This window comes from Giraffa tippelskirchi, chromosome 2 (genome assembly GCF_054371585.1).
Source record: "Giraffa tippelskirchi isolate mGirTip1 chromosome 2, T2T-mGirTip1v1.2.pri, whole genome shotgun sequence".
Taxonomy (NCBI): Eukaryota; Metazoa; Chordata; class Mammalia; order Artiodactyla; family Giraffidae; genus Giraffa; species Giraffa tippelskirchi.
The window spans coordinates 193,417,314-193,439,939 of NC_137276.1; the positions used below are offsets into that span (position 1 = coordinate 193,417,314).

Below are 22,626 nucleotides of genomic sequence, written 5' to 3' on the forward strand. Positions count from 1 at the left end.
CACCATAATTTGCATATGCTATCTCACTGAATCCTCACATGAAGATATGTTTTATATCTTTAAATGATTTTACTTTCCCACAGCTTCTCTTCTTCTATTAGGTAATATTAGGATATTCACAATTATACATAAAACCCATTATGTCAAATGGCCTTTTTTCCATCACTAGATTTCAATGAATCTTAGGTTGATATTTTTTCCCCAGTAATTCCTCTCTCTCCACCTTGTTCTAACCTCTGTGAATCCAGGAATATCTAGTCCCCAGCACAAAGCCCACGTATCCCATACCTCTCCTTTTCCAGTGCTCAGTTCTCAAACTGAGTCATCTTAGCTCTCCATAAAAACCTTACTAAATATTTTTCACAAATGTCAATATAAACTTTCACTCAGCTTTAATTACAGTCAAGTGTTTTAAATTCAAAAAGGAGCATGCCTGCGTGCTCAGTCACTTCAGACTCTTTGAGGCACTATGGACTGTAGCTCGCCAGGCTCCACTGTCCATGGGATTTTCCCAGGCAAGAATACTAGAGCAGGTAGTCATGCCCTCTTCCAGAGGATCTTCCCACCCAGGTACTGAACCCACGTCTCCTGCACTGCAGGCAGATTCTTTACCGCTGAGCCACTGGGAAGCCTTTAAAAAGGTGACAAATAGTGAAACACGCGTATTCTGAATATTTGATTATGAGGTAAGTTGAAAACAGATAATTTTTCATTTAAAAAATGTCTCGTATGTTTTCTGGTGTTTAAAATAGTAATATACTTGGGAAATACACTTGTAAACAGGTTGTGACTCTCTAGGACAGTGTATGACATGATAATTAAACAGAAGTGACTTGAATCATAGATATATTAATCTAGATTTGATGTTGGCTCATAATCTGTTTATAAAATTAAAAATCAATATAATTTGTCTTGAGAAAACAAAATTGTATATTTCCTTTTCATGTCCACAAAATGAAGAGGTTTTTTTTTTTTTTTCTGACCACTTCATTTTTTTATACAACAGACACATAAATCTAGTGGTGTTAGTGAGAAATAGTTACACCTTAGTAATTTCACAGCAAACTGACTTCTTTAAATGGGCAGATGTTGACCACCAATTCAAATGAAGCTGCTAGTTAGTGTTTCATAATAGTGCATCTATAGCTCCATTAGTATTCATTAACCCCCAGGATGCTGTAAGATTGTCAGGTTTTGACCAGGTAATTTTCCTAGATGTTTTGATATTTTCCTTTGCATTTATTCTTCCAGATATTTGGGGATTTGTATTTGCATCTTAGCAACTCCACATATTGGCTCCAAAGTACCAATGAGAAAGAGTGTCATTGTTCCTAAAACACAAGCAACAAATCCTAAGTCCTGACTGAAAAGAAAATTATCTTTTTTTCACTTATGTGTGTGTGTTAGCCACTCAGTAGTGTCCAACTCTTTGCGACCTCATGGACTGTAGCCTGTCAAGCTTCTCCATCCATAGGATTTTCCAGGCAAGCTACTGGAGTGGGTTGCCATCTCCTTCTCCAGGCGATCTTCCCAACCCAGGGATTGAACCTGGTTCACCCTCATTGCAGGCAGACTCTTTACTATCTGAGCCACCTCCATCTCCACAGCAATTCTGTGAGTCCAAGTTACAGTGTTCTCTTAATGTCATAAAATGCTGCAGGAGTATGTCATGATCAGATCATATTCTTTTAATGCAATAGCTTGTTAAATGCTATTTCCACCTTCTCACTTTATTTCTTCATCCATTTTTGATGCTGTGATATTTTATGAGATATATCTGGCCATGACAACTACCAACTAAAATCCTTTTGATTGGTTTCCATTGCCCTCAAGATAGAGACCAAATTCTTTCCTTGGACTTTAAAACCCTGCCTTATTTGATATTGCTTCCCTCTCTTTTGCTTTGTTCTGTAACACTCATATGAAATCCCTCTACACTCAGCTACCATGAATTTTTTTCAGTTCTTCTGCCTGTGCTGTTTCCTTATCCCAAGGCCATCCATACCTACTGCCCTATCAGCAAAAATGTATTTTCTTGACTTCTACATCAATTCTGCTTAAGCTAACAAGTAGTATTTGTTTCAGGCCTCAACTTTCCCTAACTTCCCTTCTTTCTGAACTGTGACTCTTTTGATTCTAACATCCGTTTTTACTCTGAAGTACTCACAGATTTTTTTTTTTAATGAATGCCTTTCCTCATAAATCTGCCTTAACTTAAAATATCCTATAATTTAAAATGAGTTTTCATAAGTCTAAATAGATAAACTAGTTTCATATTTATATATAATTTAACATATTTATTTTTCTACTAAAAGTATGTGAGAATTGTTCTATTAGAGTGTATACAAAAATATTTCGATTTTGTTATATGCTGTGAAGGAAGTGCTGACAAGAGAGCCAGGAAAAGAAGTGAGAGAGGAAAGAAGAGAAAATGCTTTGCAATTTTTAATTTTCAAGAAAATAAGAGCAATAAACGAAGCATTTTTTGTGCCAGAGAACTTCTATGTTCACACTGAAGTGTGAGGTTTACTTGTTAGAACAGTTTAAATCAGGCTTACAGCAATGATGGTTAAACACAGCTGCCAACAGGCACCTCCTAGCAGAAATTCACAAAGAAAATGATACATTACTTTCCCTTAGAAAATAGTCTTCAACTCAGCAAAATTTGGCCCATTTAATGTATGATATTTAATATATATTGATCCAAAATGCACATTTCCTCCAAGAATAATGGAGTGAAGAAATAAAGCAATAATAAGAGATGACTCAAAACCAAGAAATACTTTTTAACTGAAATATTGAAAAATGAAGGAAGGTATTTGTATTTGCTAAAATGTCCAGAAGTTATTAATTCTCAAATTCTCTTTGAAAATAGAAAAGACTCTATAATTATCCCCAGGGGAAAATGTTTGTGGTTTTGATACATGCATTAATTGTTTCAAATCAAATATATGATGCATACACTATATGCTTCTTGGTACATTTTTGGACTTAAGTAATTAACATACTTTCCTGAAACCCTAGATATGCTCTTAGAGAATAGATTATTTTTATTTTAACATTTAACTTCTAGAAATTTTAAGTTTGAATCCAGTCATATGTACAACATCCTCACATTTTTCTCTTATTTTCCCATTAAAACACTTATGGGCTAATTGAAACCGAAAGAGAGGGAAAAGGAAGATGAAGGTAAGGTGTGTTGCAATGAATGCATATTATTTAAATCCATCAGGTACAGTACATCTATTTTAGCATGAGTATTTGTTGGGTATATAGTAGGATTCTTGATATTTGAGACAAAGTAATAAGGAAAATAGGAATGAGGACAGATGACAAGAACTCTCTAATATGTCACATCCTAAACTTGAAAATCTAAGAATTTTTCAGGGAAAATATTGTCTTGGAACTAGAGTGCTAAATCATGTTGAATTAGAATGTTGGTGACATACAAATAAGCAACTTTGGTCTTAAATCTCCTTGCAAATAAGTCTTGTGCAACAAAACATAAAGTCAATACAAATTTTAAGATAAAAAAATTGAAATTTAAAATAAAATCAGATAAATGGCTAATATATGATGACACGGATAATGTTGTTTTGGTAAAGGAAACTTGGACATCAGAACATGAAGAGTACAGGTAGCCACCACAGTGTGTTTGTCTGTCTATATACAGTCAGTTATATTACAGTGTTGGTTTTAAAAATGCAGATTTGTCTCAAGATGAATGATATAATAGGCAATAATGAAAATATAACACAAATTTAATGTTTGCTTATAGGATACTCCCGTGAAAACCATTACATGAATGTAGAAAACTGTAACTTGACAACTAAGCTCAAATAAATGAAAAGTATGCATTTAAAACATTCTCCAGCCACCTCAGTCCAACTTATTTGTTCTGAGACACATACCCATGCACATGTGTATGTATGTATAATTTTCCATCTGTTTACAAAGAAACACCTTTTAACTGTTTCACAGTAAGTCCAAAGCTGCAATCCTTTGGTGCTCACTTCTACACTCAACACTTCAGGTATATTGCTAAGGTAAACTACCTTATATATTGTAGTATTTGTGTATTTCTTAACCATTTCCCACCCACCCTGGGTAAAACTGCTTTTATTATCTTCTTATATTTTTAGTTGTCATTGACAAAGTTTTTTAGCGTCATGTCCCTAATTCCAATTTTCCAGTAGTCTTTTCTTTTTTTTATGTAGTGATCTTGCATAGTGAAGTGATTTTTCAGAATATATATGTTACATTAAAGGCTTCCCTGGTGACTCAGTCGTAAAGAATCTGCCAGCAGTGCAGGAGCTGCAGGACATGCGGGTTCGATCCCTGTGTCGAGAAGATCCCCTGTAGGAGATCATGGCGACCCACCCTGGATTCTTACAAATTTGCAGTTAAGTACCTTCTGGTTCATCTTCACTTGGTAGAAAGAAGAAGCTCTCTCATATCCTTCCTTTTCTTGCAAAAGTGCTAATCCCATCACAAAGTTGTTGGAAGAGGGGTCTCTTTGCAGAACTCTGTTAGCCTTTGCCCTGCTTCATTCTGTACTCTAAGGCCAAATTTGCCAGTTACTCCAGGTGTTTCTTGACTTCCTACTTTTGCATTCCAGTCCCCTATAATGAAAAGGACATCTTTTGGGGGTGCTAGTTCTAGAAGGTCTTGTAGGTCTTCATAGAACCGTTCAAGTTGAGCTTCTTCAGTGTTAATGTTGGGGGCATAGACTTGGATTACTGTGATATTGAATGGTTTGCGTTGGAAACAAACAGAGATTATTCTGTCGTTTTTGAGACTGCAACCAAGTACCGCATTTTGGACTCTTTTGTTGACTATGATGGCTACTCCATTTCTTCTAAGGGATTCCTGCCCACAGTAGTAGATATAATGGTCATCTGAGTTAAATTCACCCATTCCAGTCCATCTTAGTTTGCTGATTCCTAGAATGTCGACGTTCACTCTCGCCATCTCCTGTTTGACCACTTCCAATTTGTCTTGATTCATGGACCTAACATTCCAGGTTCCTATGCAATATTGCTCTTTACAGCATTGGACCTTGCTTCTATCACCAGTCCCATCCACAACTGGGTGTTGTTTTTGCTTTGGCTCCATCCCTTCATTCTTTCTGAAGTTATTTCTCCATTGATTTCCAGTAGCATATTGGGCACCTACCAACCTGGGGAGTTCATCTTTCAGTGTTATATTCTTTGCAGCCAAAGATGGAGAAGCTCTATACAGTCAGCAAAAACAAAACTGGGAGCTGACTGTGGCTCAGATCATGAACTCCTTAGTGCCAAATTCAGACTTAAATTGAAGAAAGTAGGGAAAACCACTAGACCATTCATGTATAACCTCAATCAAACCCCTTATGATTGTACAGTGGAAGTGAGAAAAAGATTTAAGGGACTAGATATGATAGACAGAGTGCCTGATGAACTATGGACAGAGGTTTGTGACATTGTACAGGAGACAGGAATCAAGACCGTCCCCAAGGAAAAGAAAGGCAAAAAAGCAAAATGGCTGTCTGAGGAGGCCTTACAAATAGCTGGGAAAAGAAAAAAAGTGAAAAGCAAAGGAGAGAAGGAAATATATACCCATTTGAATGCAGAGTTCCAAAGGATAGCAACGAGATATAAGAAAGCCTTCCTCAGTGATCAATGCAATGAAACAGAGGAAAACAATAGAATGGGAAAGATTAGAGATCTCTTCAAGAAAATTAGACATACCAAGGGAACATTTCATGCAAAGATGGGCTCAATAAAGGACAGAAATGATATGGACCCAGCAGAAGCAGAAGATATTAAGAAGAGGTGGCAAGAATACACAGAAGAACTGTACAAAAAAGATCTTCATGACCCAGATAGTCACGATGGTGTGATCACTCACACTCACCTAGAGCCAGACATCCTGGAATGTGAAGTCAAGGGGGCCTTAGGAAGCATCACTACGAACAAAGCTAGTGGAGGTGATGGAATTCCAGTTGAGTTATTTCAAATCCTGAAAGATAATGCTGTGAAAGTGCAGCACTCAATATGCCAGCAAATTTGGAAAACTCAGCAGTGGCCACAGGACTGGAAAAGATCAGTTTTCATTCCAATCTCAAAGAAAGGCAATGCCAAAGAATGCTCAAACTACCACACAATTGCACTCATCTCACACGCTAGTAAAGTAATGCTCAAAATTCTCCAAGCCAGACTTCAGCATACATGAACTGTGAACTTCCAGATGTTCAAGCTGGTTTTAGAAAAGACAGAGGAGCCAGAGATCAAATTGCCAACATCCTCTGGGTCATCGAAAAATCAAGAGAGTTCCAGAAAAACATCTATTTCTGCTTTATTGACTATGCCAAAGCCTTTGACTGTGTGAATCACAATAAACTGTGGAAAATTCTGAAAGAGATGGGACTACCAGACCACCTGACCTGCCTCTTGAGAAACCTGTATGCAGGTCAGGAAGCAACAGTTAGAACTGGACATGAAACAACAGACTGGTTCCAAATAGGAAAAGGAGTATGTCAAGGCTGTATATTGTCACTCTGCTTATTTAACTTACATGCAGAGTACATCATGAGAAATGCTGGGCTGGAGGAAGCACAAGCTGGAATCAAGATTGCTGGGAGAAATATCAATAACCTCAGATATGCAGATGACACCACTCTTATGGCAGAAAGTGAAGAGGAACTAAAAAGCCTCTTGATGAAAGTGAAATAGGAGAGTGAAAACGTTGGCTTAAAGCTCAACATTCAGAAAACTAAGACCATGGCATCTAGTCCCATCACTTCATGGGAAATAGATGGAGAAACAGTGGAAACAGTGGCTGACTGTATTTTTCTGGGCTGCAAAATCACTGCAGATGGTGACTGCAGCCATGAAATTAAAAGACGCTTACTCCTTGGAAGGAAAGTTATGACCAACCTACACAGCATACTAAAAAGCAGAGACATTACTTTGCCAACAAAGGTCCATCTAGTCAAGGCTATGTTTATTCCATTAGTCATGTATGGATGTGAGAGTTGGATGGTGAAGAAAACTGAGCACCGCAGAATTGATGCTTTTGAACTGTGGTGTTAGAGAAGACTCTTGAGAGTCTCTTGGACTGCAAGGAGATCCAGCCGGTCCATCCTAAAGCAGATCAGTCCTGGGTGTTCATTGGAAGGACTGATGTTGAAGCTGAAACTCCAATACTTTGGCCACCTCATGCAAAGAGCTGACTCATTTGAAACGTTCCTGATGCTGGGAATTATTGAAGGCAGGAGGAAAATGGGATGACAAAGGATGAGATGGTTGGATGGCATCACTGATTCAATGGACGTGGGTTTGGGTAGACTCCGGGAATTGGTGATGGACAGGGAGGCCCGGGGTGCTGTGGTTCATGGGGTCGCAAAGAGTCGGACATGACTGAGCAACTGAACTGAACTGAACTGAACATCACAAAGGCTATGTTCTCATTACCTCATCTAAACCTGTCAATTTGTTGTTGTTATCTGGTCACTAAGACATGTCTGACACTTTGCCTTCCCATGGTCGATAGCCTGCCAGGCTCCTCTGTCCTTAAGATTTCCTAGGCAAGAATACTGAAGTGGGTTGTCATTTCCTTCTCCAGAGGATCTTCCCCACCCTGAGACTGAATTCGTGTCTCTTATTTGGCAGGTGGATTCTTTACCAGGGGGCTTCCCAGGTGGCTCAGTTGTAACCTATCAATACTTACCTCCCAAATGCCCCACCTCCTAATGCCATCACATTGAGGGTTATGGCTTCCCCATTATGAATTTTGAGGTATACCCTCAGTACCTAACACTTCCTTTCCTAGATCTTATCTTCTTCGACCTCTCAATTAAAAATATCAGACTTCCTAGATTTTGGATTCATATGTTATCTGGTGTATATGCATCATTTATATCAGCCATAGTCATCATATTTTTTCAAAAATTTTAATTTATATATCCTCCTATACTCTGATAAGAAACATAGGCTTCAGGACATTGACATTTCTGTAATGTGTATACAATCTGACAGGTTTTAAAACTTACACACTCTTCAAAACTATCAGGAAAAATAGTTGTTTCAGCTTGAATTAATTACTCTAATTTTGCTTACTTCAACTTGCCCGTAGATACTTGATGTTTATGAGAATAGTTCATGCTGTATAAGTAGAGCACCTGGTAAGAGAAAAGTGATGAGATCAGAACAGGAGAAAAAAAAAATGGAAATGGTAACTAGATATAATTGGAAGAAAGCTCAGTATTCTTGCCTAGTATTTCTTGGAGACAAGAAATAAGGTTATCAAGTTAAAGTTGAGATAGGAAATAAAGGACTTTGGGTGGTGTTTAAAACCCACAACTATAGCAGCAGTAGAGATGAGTCACATGGAGATATGTCTTCAATGATATCATCAATATGTTGCAAGAAATTCCCCCAACTACAGCTGTCTGTGCATGCTAAGTCACTTCAGTCATGTCCGACTCTTTGTGACCCCATGGACTGTAGCCCTCCAGGCTCCTCTATCCATGGGAATTTTCCAAGCAAGAATACTGAGTGGGTTGCCACGCCCTCCTCCAGGGGATCTTCCCAAGCTAGGGATGGAATCCAGGTCTCCTACATTGCAGGCAGACCATTTACCAGGGGAGCCACCACCTGGGAAGTCCTGAAAGACCTTAACGTTTCCTTGTACAGAGTTTCTTCTGAGATGATTTAATTGACCTTAATTATAAAATGTACCTATAGATCAGTGTTACTCAGGGTAGAAGTAGTAATAATAATAGATTATCCAGTTTAAAACATAGCATTCAAGTCAGATAATTGCATGAAATATTTTTGTGAATAGCAAGGAATCAAAGAAAAAAGCTTCACAAAATCTATTGCTGAAGTAGACATTTTATATCTAATTTTAGGTTCCTTTTCAGTACATTGTACTGAAGAAAATGTACTTTATCTATATAAAAATAATACTATGTTTGAATAATAAGAGAAAACTGAAAACTTGCTTTTATAATTTCTGAAATAAATCATTGAATTTCCAAATAAATTGCATATCAAATATTTATGCCAATCCAATAATATAAAAAGTAATTTTTGACAGAAGTTGTTTATTAGTAATGATGAGTACCTAGACATACATTAGCATGGATCATAGCTCATAGCTACAGAAAAATCTTAGAAAGATAATTAGATAGGACTAACATGTAAACCACTCAAATTACTACCCATAGCCTGTGGCAGAAAGTTTCCTTTCACAAACGTCTGTGAAGTAGGCCAATAAGAATTCATTTTTCATAAGGCTTTAAAGTATTATATAATCCATTTATCTTCATGAAGCCTCAAATTGTAGGTCTAGAACAACCTCAAAAATACAAATATTAAAGTGTGTTTCACCCATCAGAAAATAACCGCCATACCAGCACTTTGAAAGGACATTAGGATATTCCTAATATGCTAAATCATGAATTTTCTAGAAAATGATCAACGAAAACAACAAAAATTAGAAAGCTTACCATTGTCTATTTCAAAGCAAGAGACAAAGAAATAAGGTTAAATGGTAATAGCTATGTTTTCGTTTTAGCAAAGAAGATATATGTGTATAAATGCATAAAATGGAATGTTTTGCTATATCTGCATAACAATAATTGTAACAGAATCTGGCCTCTCATGTGTCTACATTCACTTGCCCTAACTTTTTCTGATTATTTTCCTTCCTACTGTAAGTAGTAATGGTTTAAATTTCTGTTCTAAAATGTAACTTTTTTTACATTAATTTTTTTTTAATATTTTGAGTTCTAAGACTAATCTTTTTAACCATAGAAAGTCAATTTCATAGTATGTTCTTCCTTTTTAAATTATAACTTTTCAGAACCTAAGGAATTTAATATTTACTGCTTAAAAATAGTGAAGATTGTGGCAGACAAGAACACAAGACTAGTATTAGGTAAGGTGAACTTAGATTGAGTAAGAAGAGACAACACAGATAATGAGAATGCTATGAAAAATGGAAATATAATTATTTATGTAGCTCAAAACTCTCAGGATATCCCAGCATTGAAGGCAAGCCCTAAGCTTCAGTGATCACTAAATGTTAGACTGATTGGAAGTCAAGTAGAAATCAAGCTTTTAGTCAAAATGCCCAGCTTGCATGGGATCTGACGACAGCTTTCAGGGTCCCTTCAAACTGGTTATTACTGACAAATAACTCTGAATCCACTTCATATTCATTTTTGCTTTTCTTAGCAGCAGAGCAGGGATTAGAGTAAAATCAACCTACACCTCTTGCCCAGAATTAATGTCAAAGTAAGCTCAACTTTTAGGGAAAATAAAAATTCCTCTCTTTCTCTCTCTCACACAGATACACATACAACTCACAGTGAAGTCACTCAGCTGTGTCCGACTCATTGCGACCCCATGGACTATAGCCCACCAGGCTCCTCCATCCATGGAATTTTCTAGGCAAGAGTACTGGAGTGGGTTGCCATTTTCTTCTCTAGGAGATCTTCCTAACCCAGGGGTCAAACCCGGGTCTCCCGCATTGCAGGTAGACGCTTTACCGTCTGAGCCACCAGGGAATCCCATATAATATACACAAAGAGCCAAGGGCTTCTTAGTTTGGGATAGTCTATATAGTAATATGTTAGGTAATTCATATTCTTTATATGTAGATGGAAAAGAAATGAATTCAAGTCTTAGGAAGGTTCAGTGACTTGGCTAATGTCACAGAGGCAATGAGAGTGGTTTCCACTTCTGACAACTCTCAATAAGTGACTCAATGAAAGAGTCTTACATTCGAAACTTATTTACAAAGTTTTATCTGACCTATATAATAATTCATACTACAAAATATTTTGTCATTATGACAAACACGGTTTTGTCATTATGAAAAAGTGTGTCCCTAATAAAAATAAGAGTGTTGTTGTTCAGTCACTCAGTCATGTCCGACTCTTTGTGACCTCATGAACTGCAGCATGCCAAGCTTCCCTGTCCTTCACTATCTCCTGGATTTGCTCAAATTCATGTGCATTGAGTCAATGATGCCATCCAACCATTTTGTCTCCTCTTGCCCTCTTCTCCTCCTGCTCTCAATCTTTCCCAAGATCAGGGTGTTTTCCAATGAATCAGCTCTTCACATCACCTGGCCAAAGCATTGGAGCTTCAGCAATCAGCATCAGTCCTTCCAATGAATATTCATGGTTCATTTCCTTTAGGACTGACTGATTTGATCTCCTTGCAGTCCACGGGACACTCGAGTCTTCTCCAACACCATTTATTGAAAGCATCAATTCTTTGGCACTCTGCCTTCTTTATGGTCCAACTCTCACACCCACACAAGATTACTAGAAAAACCATAGCTTTGATTATATGGACCTTTGTTGGCAAAGTGTTGTCTCTGTTTTTTAATATGCTGTCTAGGTTTGTCATAGCTTTTCTTCCAAGGAGGAAGCGTCTCAATTTCATGGCTGCAATCCCGGTCTGAAGTGATTTTAGAGCCCAAGAAAATAAAATCTGTCACTGTTTCCAATTTTTCCCCATTTATTTGCTATGAAGTGATAGGACTGGATGCCATGATCTTTGTTTTGTGAATGTTGAGTTTTAAGCCAACTTTTTCACTATCCTCTTTCACTTCCATCAAGAGGCTCTTTAGTTCTTTGCTTGCTGCCTTAAGGGTGGTGTCATCTGCATATCTGAGGTTATTGATATTTCTCCCTGCAATCTTGATTCCAGCTTGTGCTTCATCCAGTTCAGCATTTCTCCTGATGTACTCTGCATATAAGTTAAATAAGCAGGGTGACAATATACAGCCTTGACTGTACTCCTTTAGTGATTTGGAACCAGTCTGTTGTTCCATGTCCAGTTCTAACTATTGTTTCTTGACCTGCATACAGGTTTCTCAGGAGGCAGGTAATGTGATCTGGTATTCCCATCTCTTGAAGAATATTCCACAGTTTGCTGTGATTCACACAGTCAAAGATTTTATTATAGTCAATAAAGCAGAAGTAAATTTTTTTCTGGAATTCTTTCATTTTTTCTATGATCCAATGGATGTAGGCAATTTGATTTCTAGTTCCTCTGCCTTTTCTAAATCCAGCTTGTACATCTTGATGTTCTTGGTTCATTTACTGTGGAAGCTTAGTTTGAAGGATTTTGAGCATTACTTTGCTTGCATGTGAAATGGATACAATTGTGCAGTAGTTTGAACACTCTTTGACATTTCCCTTCTTTGAGATTGGAATGAAAACTGACATTTTCCAGTCCTCTGACTACTGCTGAGTTTTCCAAATTTGCTGCCATATTGAGTGCAGCACTTTTAACAGCATTATCCTTTTGGATTTGAAATAGCTCAGCTGGAATTCCATCACCTCCTCTAGCTTTATTCATAGTAATGCTTCCTAAGGCCCACTTAACTCCACAGTCCAGAGTGTCTGGCTCTAGGTTAGTGACCACACCATCTTGTTTATCTGGGTAAGTAAGACATTTGTTGTATAGTTCTTCTGTGTATTCTCGCTACTTCTTAGTAATCTTCTACTTCTGTTAGGTCCTTACCATTTTAGTCCTTTATCATACCCATCCTTCCATGAAATGTTCCCTTGGTATCTCTAATTTTCTTGAAGAAATCTCTAGCCTTTTCCTTTCTATTGTCGTCCTCTATTTCTTTGCATTGTTCATTTCAGAAGGCCTTCTTATCACATCTTGCTATTCTCTGGAACTCTGCATTCAGTTGCGTATATCTTTCCCTTTTCTCTCTTGCCTTTTGCTTCTCTTCTTTCCTCAGCTATTTGGTTTTTTGGTTTTTTTTTTTAATTAATTCATTTATTTTAATAGGAGGCTAATTGCTTTACAATATTGTAAACAGTAGCGGTTTTTGCCATACATTGACATGAATCAGCCATGGGTGTACATGTGTTCCCCATCCCCTTTACAGTTATTTGTAAAGCCTCCTCAGACAACCAATTTCCCTTCTTACATGTCTTTTTCCTTGGAATGGTTTTGGTCACTAACTCCTGTACAGTATTATGAACCTCTGTCCATAGTTCTTCATGCACTTTACCAGATCTAATCCCTTGAATTTATTTGTTACCTCCACTGTATAATGATAAGGGATTTGATTTAGGTCATACCTGAAATGCCTAGTGGCTTTCCTTACTTTCTTCAACTTAAGCCTACTTTTTGCAATAAGGGGCTCATGATACAAGGCACAGTCAGCTCCAGGTCTTGTTTTTGCTGACTGCATAGAGCTTCTCCATCTTTAGTTGCAAAGAATAAAATCAATCTGATTTCAGTATTGACCATTTAGTGAAAGCCCTGTGTAGAGTTGTCTTTTGTGTTGTTGGAAGATGGTGTTTGCTATGACCAGTGTGGTCTCTTGGCAAACTCTGTTATTATTTGTCCTGCTTCATTTTGTACTCTAAGGCCAAACTTTCCGGTTAGTCCAGGTATCTCTTGCTTTCTCTTAAATATTATAAATTATTGGAAAACAAAATAACTTTTTTCAAAATATGAGGACATGTAAAATAGTTACTGAAGCAATGTTCAATTTAAAAAGAACAATTTCAAGATTATTTCAAGTAAGAGTTAAATGCATACTCCGAGTAAGACATTAATAGTAATAATCTTCATGAGTTTATTTTCTAACACAATTTTTTCAAATTCAACATAGATTACATAGAAGCTGATAACTTAAAATACTAGAAAATACAGATATCTTTAAGAAAAGGCAAATTGCTAAAATGAAGCTAAATGAATACTGTAGAGTTTTAAGATTCTAAATATTTTAATATTTTGATTTCTGCACAATTTGATGTCATTTATAGTTGAGATGATATAGCAAAAACTAAAGAATGGTAAAGTTCCTGTGTTTTTAGTATTATATACCTAACCAGCATTTTCTCATTTTAAATGTCATGTTTTTATTGGCTGACAAGTGTGTTGCCTTGTTCCTACATTGACAGAATTCTAGTTTTGGTTGATTGTACTGATTTCTTAACTTTGAGGATTCTTTCTTTTTTACTTTTATGGCATTGGCAATTACATCCAAAATAATATCATGTGCAAAGGTAATTATCACCTTGTTACTATTGTTAATTTTATATTTGCCACCACTTAACAGAACAGTCTTATTTGAAGCTATACCAGTAATCATTTCCCTTGGGTAAAGTCACACAGTCCATGTATTTTAGGACTGATGTCATCCAAATTATTATTGATACACTATTGAATCCTAGAGGACAAGGAAAAATTAGCCAAAACATTACAGGTAGTTGTAACTGATAAAAGGTAGAATAAAGATCCTCAGCTCAGAGTGGCAAAAATGGTTGGATAAAAATCAAAGGGTCAGGAGAAAATAGAATCCTGATTTCCCAGAGAACAAATTGGAGGAAACTGATCCTTGAGTGAAGAAATAAACCAATGGATTAATCACTCAAATTGGGCTCCAGATAGACAGTCATACTGCCTTGTTAACCCACATCAAGTAATTCATACATCATTAAGTCTGGCTCTAAAACGCTTTTAAGTAATTGGTATTAAAAAACAGTGCACTCCATCACACGTTAAATAATTCACTATAAGCCCAAGATTAGCTTGGTCCAGCACATATACATGCTAACAGAGCTATGTTTTCCTAACATGCATGTATAGCAGCTGGGTGGGGAATCTCTGAATGTTAGTTGACGGTCACTATGAAATACTAGCAGGAAAAAAAAAAAAAATATTGAGACACTAACTCTCCAAAAGATTAGATGAAAAGAGATCGTTAAAAAAAGAAAAAAACTGAAATGATGTCAATGCAGTCTCCTCAGTTTTCCTTTATCAAATTCATTTTGTTACAGATACCACAAAGAAAACATCATATGTTTCTAGTCTGTCTGAGTCAGGACTATAGGTTTAGTTGGATCATATGTTATCTGTCAAACTACAAACCTGTCCAATTGTGACCCAAAGCTTTAGATAGGATTTCTATCTAAGAGTCATCTAATAATACAGTCTTAATTTGAAATAGGCTTTCAGGACCTGGCCTCAAACTCAGTTACAAATACACAGAAGCCGGCATCTGCCACGTGAATCAAGTTTGTTGCTGGTTTCCAGTAAATCTGCTCACTGGCACCTACACCACTATTTTTTTAAATACAGAATTTATTTGCCTTCATTTTGACCAATGAATTAGTTTAACTCAGTAACACGGTAAGCAATCTACAAAAGGAACCAGTTCTTTCTAGTTCAACCACAGTTTCAGTTATTTCTGTGAAAGCATTCAAACTTACTTTATGAAGGGGACTGGAAAATATTTTATTTCCTCTTTGTAAAGGGTCTTATAATCACTCATTTTACTTATACAAAGTCAAAGGCACCTTGACTTTGCAATCTTTTAATGACTGCAATTCTCTATTTTTATACGAATAATACATTTCTAGTAATGTGCTCAGAGCTATTCCAAATGCTTAATTCTATAAATCAATTGCAGTTCTGTTATAGTATACTTTCATTTGAAACAAATCTCTTGTGAAGATAAGGGAAATTCAAATCCTTTAAGTAAAAAGGAAGCTTGATACCACCTGAATCCTTGTAGAGCTAAACTTAGTGCTGTAATCAATGCTGGTTATTATAGACCTAATGATGATGGATCAATTGATGGCAGCATTTCTAAGAAAACACAGACCTTGACCAAAGAGTGTTTTATGTGCAGTCACTCTTTCACTCATTGAGGCAATACAGTTGCGTTGGGAAAAAAACAGGATGATACTCATGGGGAATAAAAGCCAGATGCTACCCAGGTCTACACAGAAGAGTTTCTTGATTAGAATACCTCTACTTAGAAAATACTGACTTAATCTGGTTTGTTTTATAGGAAATGACAAACATTATATTAGAGAGAAAAACCTAATTATTGAGATGTATTTTATTTAATCTTTTAAACAGACCATAAAATTTGCATTTTTGTTACTACTGTATAAATGAGAAATTGGGCTTCCCTGATAGCTCAGTTGGTAAAGAATCCGCCTGCAATGCAAGAGACCCCGGTTCAATTCCTGGGTCAGGACGATCCTCTGGAGAAGAAATAGGCTATCCACTCCAGTATTCTTGGGCTTCTCTTGTGGCTCAGCTGGTAGAGAATCCACCTGCAATGTGGGAGACCTGGGTTCAATCCCTGGGTTGGGAAGATCCCCTGGAGAAGGGAAAGGCTACGCACTCCAGTATTCTGGCCTGGAGATTTAAATGGATTGTATAGCCCATGGGGTCACAAAGAGTCAGACAAATAAAAATAAAAGACTAGAAAGATGTACTACATTTGTATGAAATTATACAATGGATTGGGATATGATTGAGATTTGAACCCAGATTTATCTGGTCTTAGGCTACACTGTTTCCCACCTATGACAGTGCATTAGCCTCATATAATTGGACAGAAGACCTAGATAGCAAACTGTTTCCTCAGTCAGTTCAGTTGCTCAGTCGTGTCTGACTCTTTGCGACCCCATGGACTACAGCACACCAGGCTTCCCTGTCCGTTGCCAACTCCCAGAGTTTACTCAAACTCGTGTACATCAAGTCGGTGATGCCATCCAGCCATCTCATCCTCTTTCATCCCCTTCTTCTCCCGCCTTCCATCTTTCCAAGCATCAGGGTCTTTTCAAATGAGTCAGCTCTTCGCTATCAGGTGGCCAAAGTATTGGAGTTTCAGCTTCAGCATCAGTCCTTCCAATTAATATTCAGGACTGATTTCCTTTAGGATGGACTGGTTGGATCTCCTTGCAGTCCAAGGAACTCTCAAGAATCTTCTCCAATACCACAGTTCAAAAGCATCAATTCTTCTGTGCTCAGCTTTCTTTACAGTCCAACTTTCACATCCATACATGACTAATGGAAAAACCATAGCCTTGACTAGACGGACCTTTGTTGACAAAGTAATATCTCTGCTTTTCAATATGCTGTCTAGGTTGGTCATAGCTTTGCTTTCAAGGAGGAAGCGTCTTTTAATTTCATGGCTGCAGTCACCATCTGCAGTGATGTTGGAGCCCCAGAAAAATAAAGTCTGCCACTGTTTGCACTGTTTCCCCATCTATTTGCCATGAAGTGATGGGACCAGATGCCATGATCTTAGTTTTCTGAATGTTGAGCTTTAAGTCAACTTTTTACCTCTTCTCTTTCACTTTCATCAAGGGGCTCTTTAGTTTTTCTTCGCCTTCTGCCATAAGGGTGGTGTCATCTGCATATCTGAGGTTATTGATATTTCTCCCTGCAATCTTGATTCCAGCTTGTGCTTCATACAGTTTAGCATTTCTCCTGATGTACTCTGCATATAAGTTAAATAAGCAGGTGACAATATACAGCTTTAACACACTCCTTTCCCTATTTGGAACCAGCCTGTTGTTCCATGTCCAGTTCTAACTGTTGCTTCCTGAACTGCATACAGATTTCTCAAGAGGCAGGTCAGGTGGTCTGGTATTCCAATCTCTTTAAGAATTTTCCAGAGTTTGTTGTGGTCCATACAGTCAAAAGCTTTGGCATAGTCAATAAAGCAGAAGTAGATGTTTTTCTGAAACTCTCTTGCTTTTTACATAATTGCAAAGTAATACCCAAAGAGACTCCAAACATTTCTAAACAAATATTTGAATTTACAATGCACAGATCCAATCGAATAGAAGGGAGTTAGGTAAACAATATACACATTCATTATTTGAACTCATAAAATAAGCTTATATGAAAAAACCATTAGTCCATCAGTTTGATGGGCTTCCCCGGTGACTCAGTGGTAAAGATTCTGCCTGCCAAGCGGAGACAGAGGTTTGATCCCTGGGTCAGGAAGATCCCCTGTGGAGGAAACTGCAACCCTCTCCAGTACTCTTGCCCGGGAAACCCCACAGACAGAGGAGCCTAGAGAGGTACAGCCCATGGACTCTCAAAACTGTCAGACATGACTTAGTGACTAAACAACAACAACAGTATGACCAATACTGTTCTTGAACTCTCAGAGAAACACAGGAATATATATATTCTATACCTATGAGGCTTCTAGATATAAAAAGCCAAAGAGAAAAATGACATTAGTGATGATAAATTCAATATAAAGATTAATATTTGCTTGAAGAATATTTTAAACTGTATTACTTATTATTTTAAAAATAATAATCAGAATGCACAAAATTAAAATACTATTAATACACAAAGAACAATAAGGAAAAAGTTCATTCTTATTCAAAATGTAGTTTGAAAAAAAAAAGGTATGTATAAAATAATTTATAATGTGAATGAATTATTTTTGGTGTATATATCTAGCAGGACAATTATATGTAAACTCTCTTGGTACTGATTCTAATACCTATTCTTTGATTTTTCTGAATGTTACTTAATTTTGATAGAAAATATATAGGCAAACTTTAAAATATATATGTCTGAAAATTCTTCCTAAAAAGCATTTTGGGGTTTCTAATAAATATATTTAACACATCTTCAGCTTTCTATCTCAGAAAACAGACAAAGTAAAGCACATGGGTCCGTAAATGCCATGAATGCCGCTCATGAATACATGAATACAACCAACCACATGCATAATACATAGCTCCTGCCAAAATGCAAAAGATGCTCTTTTGAATTAATACAATTTTTTGGTAGAAATAATGAAAACATCTACTTTCTGCCTTCCATCCTAGATTGCCAATCATACATGAGCTTTTCCCTTTATCTCCAAGGTTTCCAGAATATAGACTCTAAATATTTTTCAGGCTCAAATTCTTTAAAATAGTTTTCCAGAGGCAGAGGAGAAAGTTGGAGAAGCTGTGAGAATTATGGAAACTTAGAGAAAAGCTACAAGATATAAGGTAGAGGCTAAAAGTTGTAATCTGTAAGACCTAGGGATTTCGGCAAAGGAATAGATAATTCAACCTAACATATGCACAAAAACATTCAAAAAGAAACTCAAGATACTCTTTCTCTGTGCTATATAAAATTGATACATTTTCAGATTGATACGATTTTAGACTTAGCCTAGATCAAGTATTCTCTTACAATGAATACAAAACCTGATAATGATGAATGCCTAAGAAAGAGGAATAGATAGACCAGCAAAGAGGAAATGAGTTGAAATTTAGGGGCATCCTTACATTTTCACCATCATAATCTTAAAGACTTCTTATTTTTATTTCCTCTGGGATAATTTGAATATTTCAAATAAGCTAGGAAATTTTTCTTAGAATTGTCAATAAATAACAGGGAGTCATTTCAAATCCTCTTGGAATAGGAAGAGCATAGACATGTAAACAGATGGATAATTAGCTCAGCAGATCTCTATTTAAATAAAAAGAAATAAATCTACATAGACTAGCTTATTGATGGTAGATCTAAAAATCCATCATTTGTTCAGAGGCTTATCTAATGGCTCCAGAGGGGACTTGTAATTCATTCAGTTGAAAGAAGTAAGTGTCAGGGAAATTAGCTAAATAAAAATTAAAGACAAATGTAGCCACACATTATTACTAGTTCCCATGGAGATTTTATGTGGATCTGTTTAACCCACAGTTATGATCAGGTCTTAAGATTGGAAAGAAGAATAAGGAAGAAAGAAAGAAAACTAGCAATCTTAATCCTCTATGAAAAATTTCTTCATATTTTAATCCCAGAATCATGCAAGACACTATGAATATATCTTGATTTTCCCAGAACATGGAAAAGATGACTAATTCCTTGTGGTTTTACTAGCAGTGGCATGGTCTGGTATCACACAACTTTATTTCATACATTTACTAAAAATAACATTTGCTTTTAGATCTTGAAAATTATTCTAATACTTAAAAAGTCTCTGTAATTCCTGTAAGTCATTTTATTCTAAGCATTCTTTGTAATGTATTTCATTATATTGCACAATAGAAATTCCTGTGATATAAAATATATATTGCTCATTAATATTCAAAGTAAAAAATAACTCAATCTGATTACATGTGGACAAGATATTTCTCTTCATGCTTTATTCTAACAGTTAATTCCATAATTCATAATATTGTGTTTTAAATCTTACAGTACAAAACAAAAACCACATGCATTTCTTGTTTTAAAATTTAATGTTACCCTAATTTTCCATCGTGAATAATAGGTTTTGGGGTATAATTTAAGCACTAGTAGAAAATCACTATCTAAACCTGAATCAAAAACTAAAAAATATGCTCTTTTCCTAAGCAGTCTACTTTCTGAAAATTCATCATAAGAAATTAATCATTTATATGGAAGGACTAATTTTAATAATGCAAATATTCAATATAGAATTATTTATAAGAAGAAAAATTAGAGATTAACTAAATATGTAATCAGTGGAAAATGGTTTAGTAAATTATGTAATAGCTACAGACAGAAATTTAGACATGCAAAATCTTTTAAAAAATATAAAAAGCATATGTTTGATATCACTAAATAACTGTGACAACATGTACATGGTAGCAAATGCTAACATAAATATGAAAAGAGTAATTTTGTAAGGTTGATGAAATAGCACTAATCTTCCCTACACAAATAATTACTTGTTATTATATGACTGTGGCAATGAAATCTGATAAAACTGTACTCCATAACTATTATAAGGGGCAGAAATCAATGTTATCATGTTTTGTATTAGATAAATAATTCATAATCTACATGCCAAATAACAAACATGGATGTATTGATTCACTTTGGCATTAAGTCCTTGTCAAGCCAGAATATAATTATTTCAATCCATTATCTTTCTTATAAGGAATAAATTAACATTTTTTGTGAGTTATATGTGTGGTAAACTTCCATCTTCTATTTTTTATTTTGTAACTCCAGTTTCATAAATTCCAACTTTTGTATCACATAAATAATGCTAGAAAGGAACATGTGCTGCCTGCCTTAATTTAAATGCTCAATTGTTTCTGTTTCTGCAGTTTTTCTATGGATGGAGGATAGCAGGTTATATAATTACACAAGTGGCATTTATGACCCCAGGCTCTCAGTATTGTGTAATCATATCATGCCATGTGATATATTAAATGTAAGGTTAGCAAAAGCATGCAGGCTATACTTAAAGTCAACAAGAGACCATCAACCTAGAAAAAAAAACAGTGACTATGGGATGAATTATGACACATCAGACTATGTGAGGGAGCCTCTTTCAACCACAGCCATTAACAGCTTGTGAAAATACCATTAAAGGAATCGTTTCAAAATGGTAATATTTATTAAGTGCAGACAGCTATTTATGGTGTTCATCAGATTTGGAACATTCTTGCTGGAATTTCACTGACTGTTGTGAAGCAGCACTGAACCACAAAGACTTTTGAAGCACTTCTCCCCGTGGCTATTTTTATTTTATTCTTCACCAAATTTGATATTTTGTCAAATGAGTGCTGCACGTAAGTAAGAACACAGAGTTCTAAGTCTTATGTGTCTTCCACTTTCCGGTATGAACTTGGACATGACCTTTAACATGGCTGCGATTTTCTCATTTAGGAAACAAAGAAATTAAAGAAATCTATTTATGGTATCCTTTAACACATAATGCTTCAACTAAGGTATCCCTTGTTTTTCATAGCTGTGGCAATCCCCTGGCCTTTTTTGTTGCTATTGTTTTTTGAGGCTTTATGCATTCATGCTTGTTTTCATTTTGTTAGCTACTATCCCAAAAGAGAAGCAGAGAATGAGAGAAATGTCAAAATTGTATTTGTATGGGGTACATATGGAATCTTTAAGGTGAAGAAAGAAAAATGTTAAGAGTAAAAATTAAATGATAAGGAAATCAGAATTTGTGAATACTTTAGCACTATAAGAACTCAATTTCCTAGCTTTGTTACATCTCAAAGCAGGAAAAAATCACAGGAAATGATGACTGTATTTTGGAAGGTGAAGAGTTACTTCCCACCACACACAACACCCACCACCACTTTCCCCCCCAGATCACCTAGCTTGAAGATAATCATTGTTCACCTTTATCAATGGAGGTAACCTAACTGATTCATCTTTCTAAGAAGAGGAAAATGATTACTAATTTGAAAAGCACTAAGAATACCCACGGGCCAGGTAGTGCAATTGATAAAGAATCTGACAACCAATGCAGGAGACTCAAGGGATGCATGTTTGATCCCTATACTATAGGATTAGAATGTTCCACAGTTGGTTAAATGGAAAGGTCTTGAAGGAAAATTTTCAAAAATTAGGTCATAATTCATATTCGTATTCTCTCTGAAGTCTGAAACTTTTAAAGACAGCTATTTGTATTCTCTCAGATGTTTTCCATTTGAAATGTTGTTGTGTTTTTGTTGGTTCAGGTGGATAATTTTATACAATTTTAGTTAATTATAGTCCCTCGAATACTATTTAACATTATTTGTTTGAATGATTTTTAGTCTTCTTTTAAAAAAAATAATCATTTCACCCAGAATTTTCTCTAAAATCCTATGGTTGCTGCTGTAAACCTATGTTTTGTGTTTATTTCTTTGAAATAAAATTTTGATTCTTTGTATCTTCTGAACTTAATCTTGGAGGATTTATCTCCTTGCACCCAAAGAATATAAATAAAGAATTGCATTATTGCACTTCATTTGGCTTTAAGAGATTTCAAATCAAAACAACAATTAGGTATGTCTCCATCCTTTCTCCAGACTGCCTCTAAAGCTGTGTTTACGTGAGGACAATATTTAAC

General features: G+C 35.9%; 1 long non-coding RNA gene across 1 annotated transcript in view; it reads right to left on the reverse strand.

The window, feature by feature from the left end:
* Window positions 1-4,198: 4,198 nt before the first annotated feature.
* Window positions 4,199-22,626, reverse strand: part of LOC145528695 (uncharacterized) — a 686,972-nt gene continuing 668,544 nt past the window's right edge. The window contains exon 8 of the long non-coding RNA XR_014070554.1: window positions 4,199-8,161. This is a non-coding gene — a long non-coding RNA (uncharacterized LOC145528695). The remainder of the gene's footprint in view (window positions 8,162-22,626) is intronic.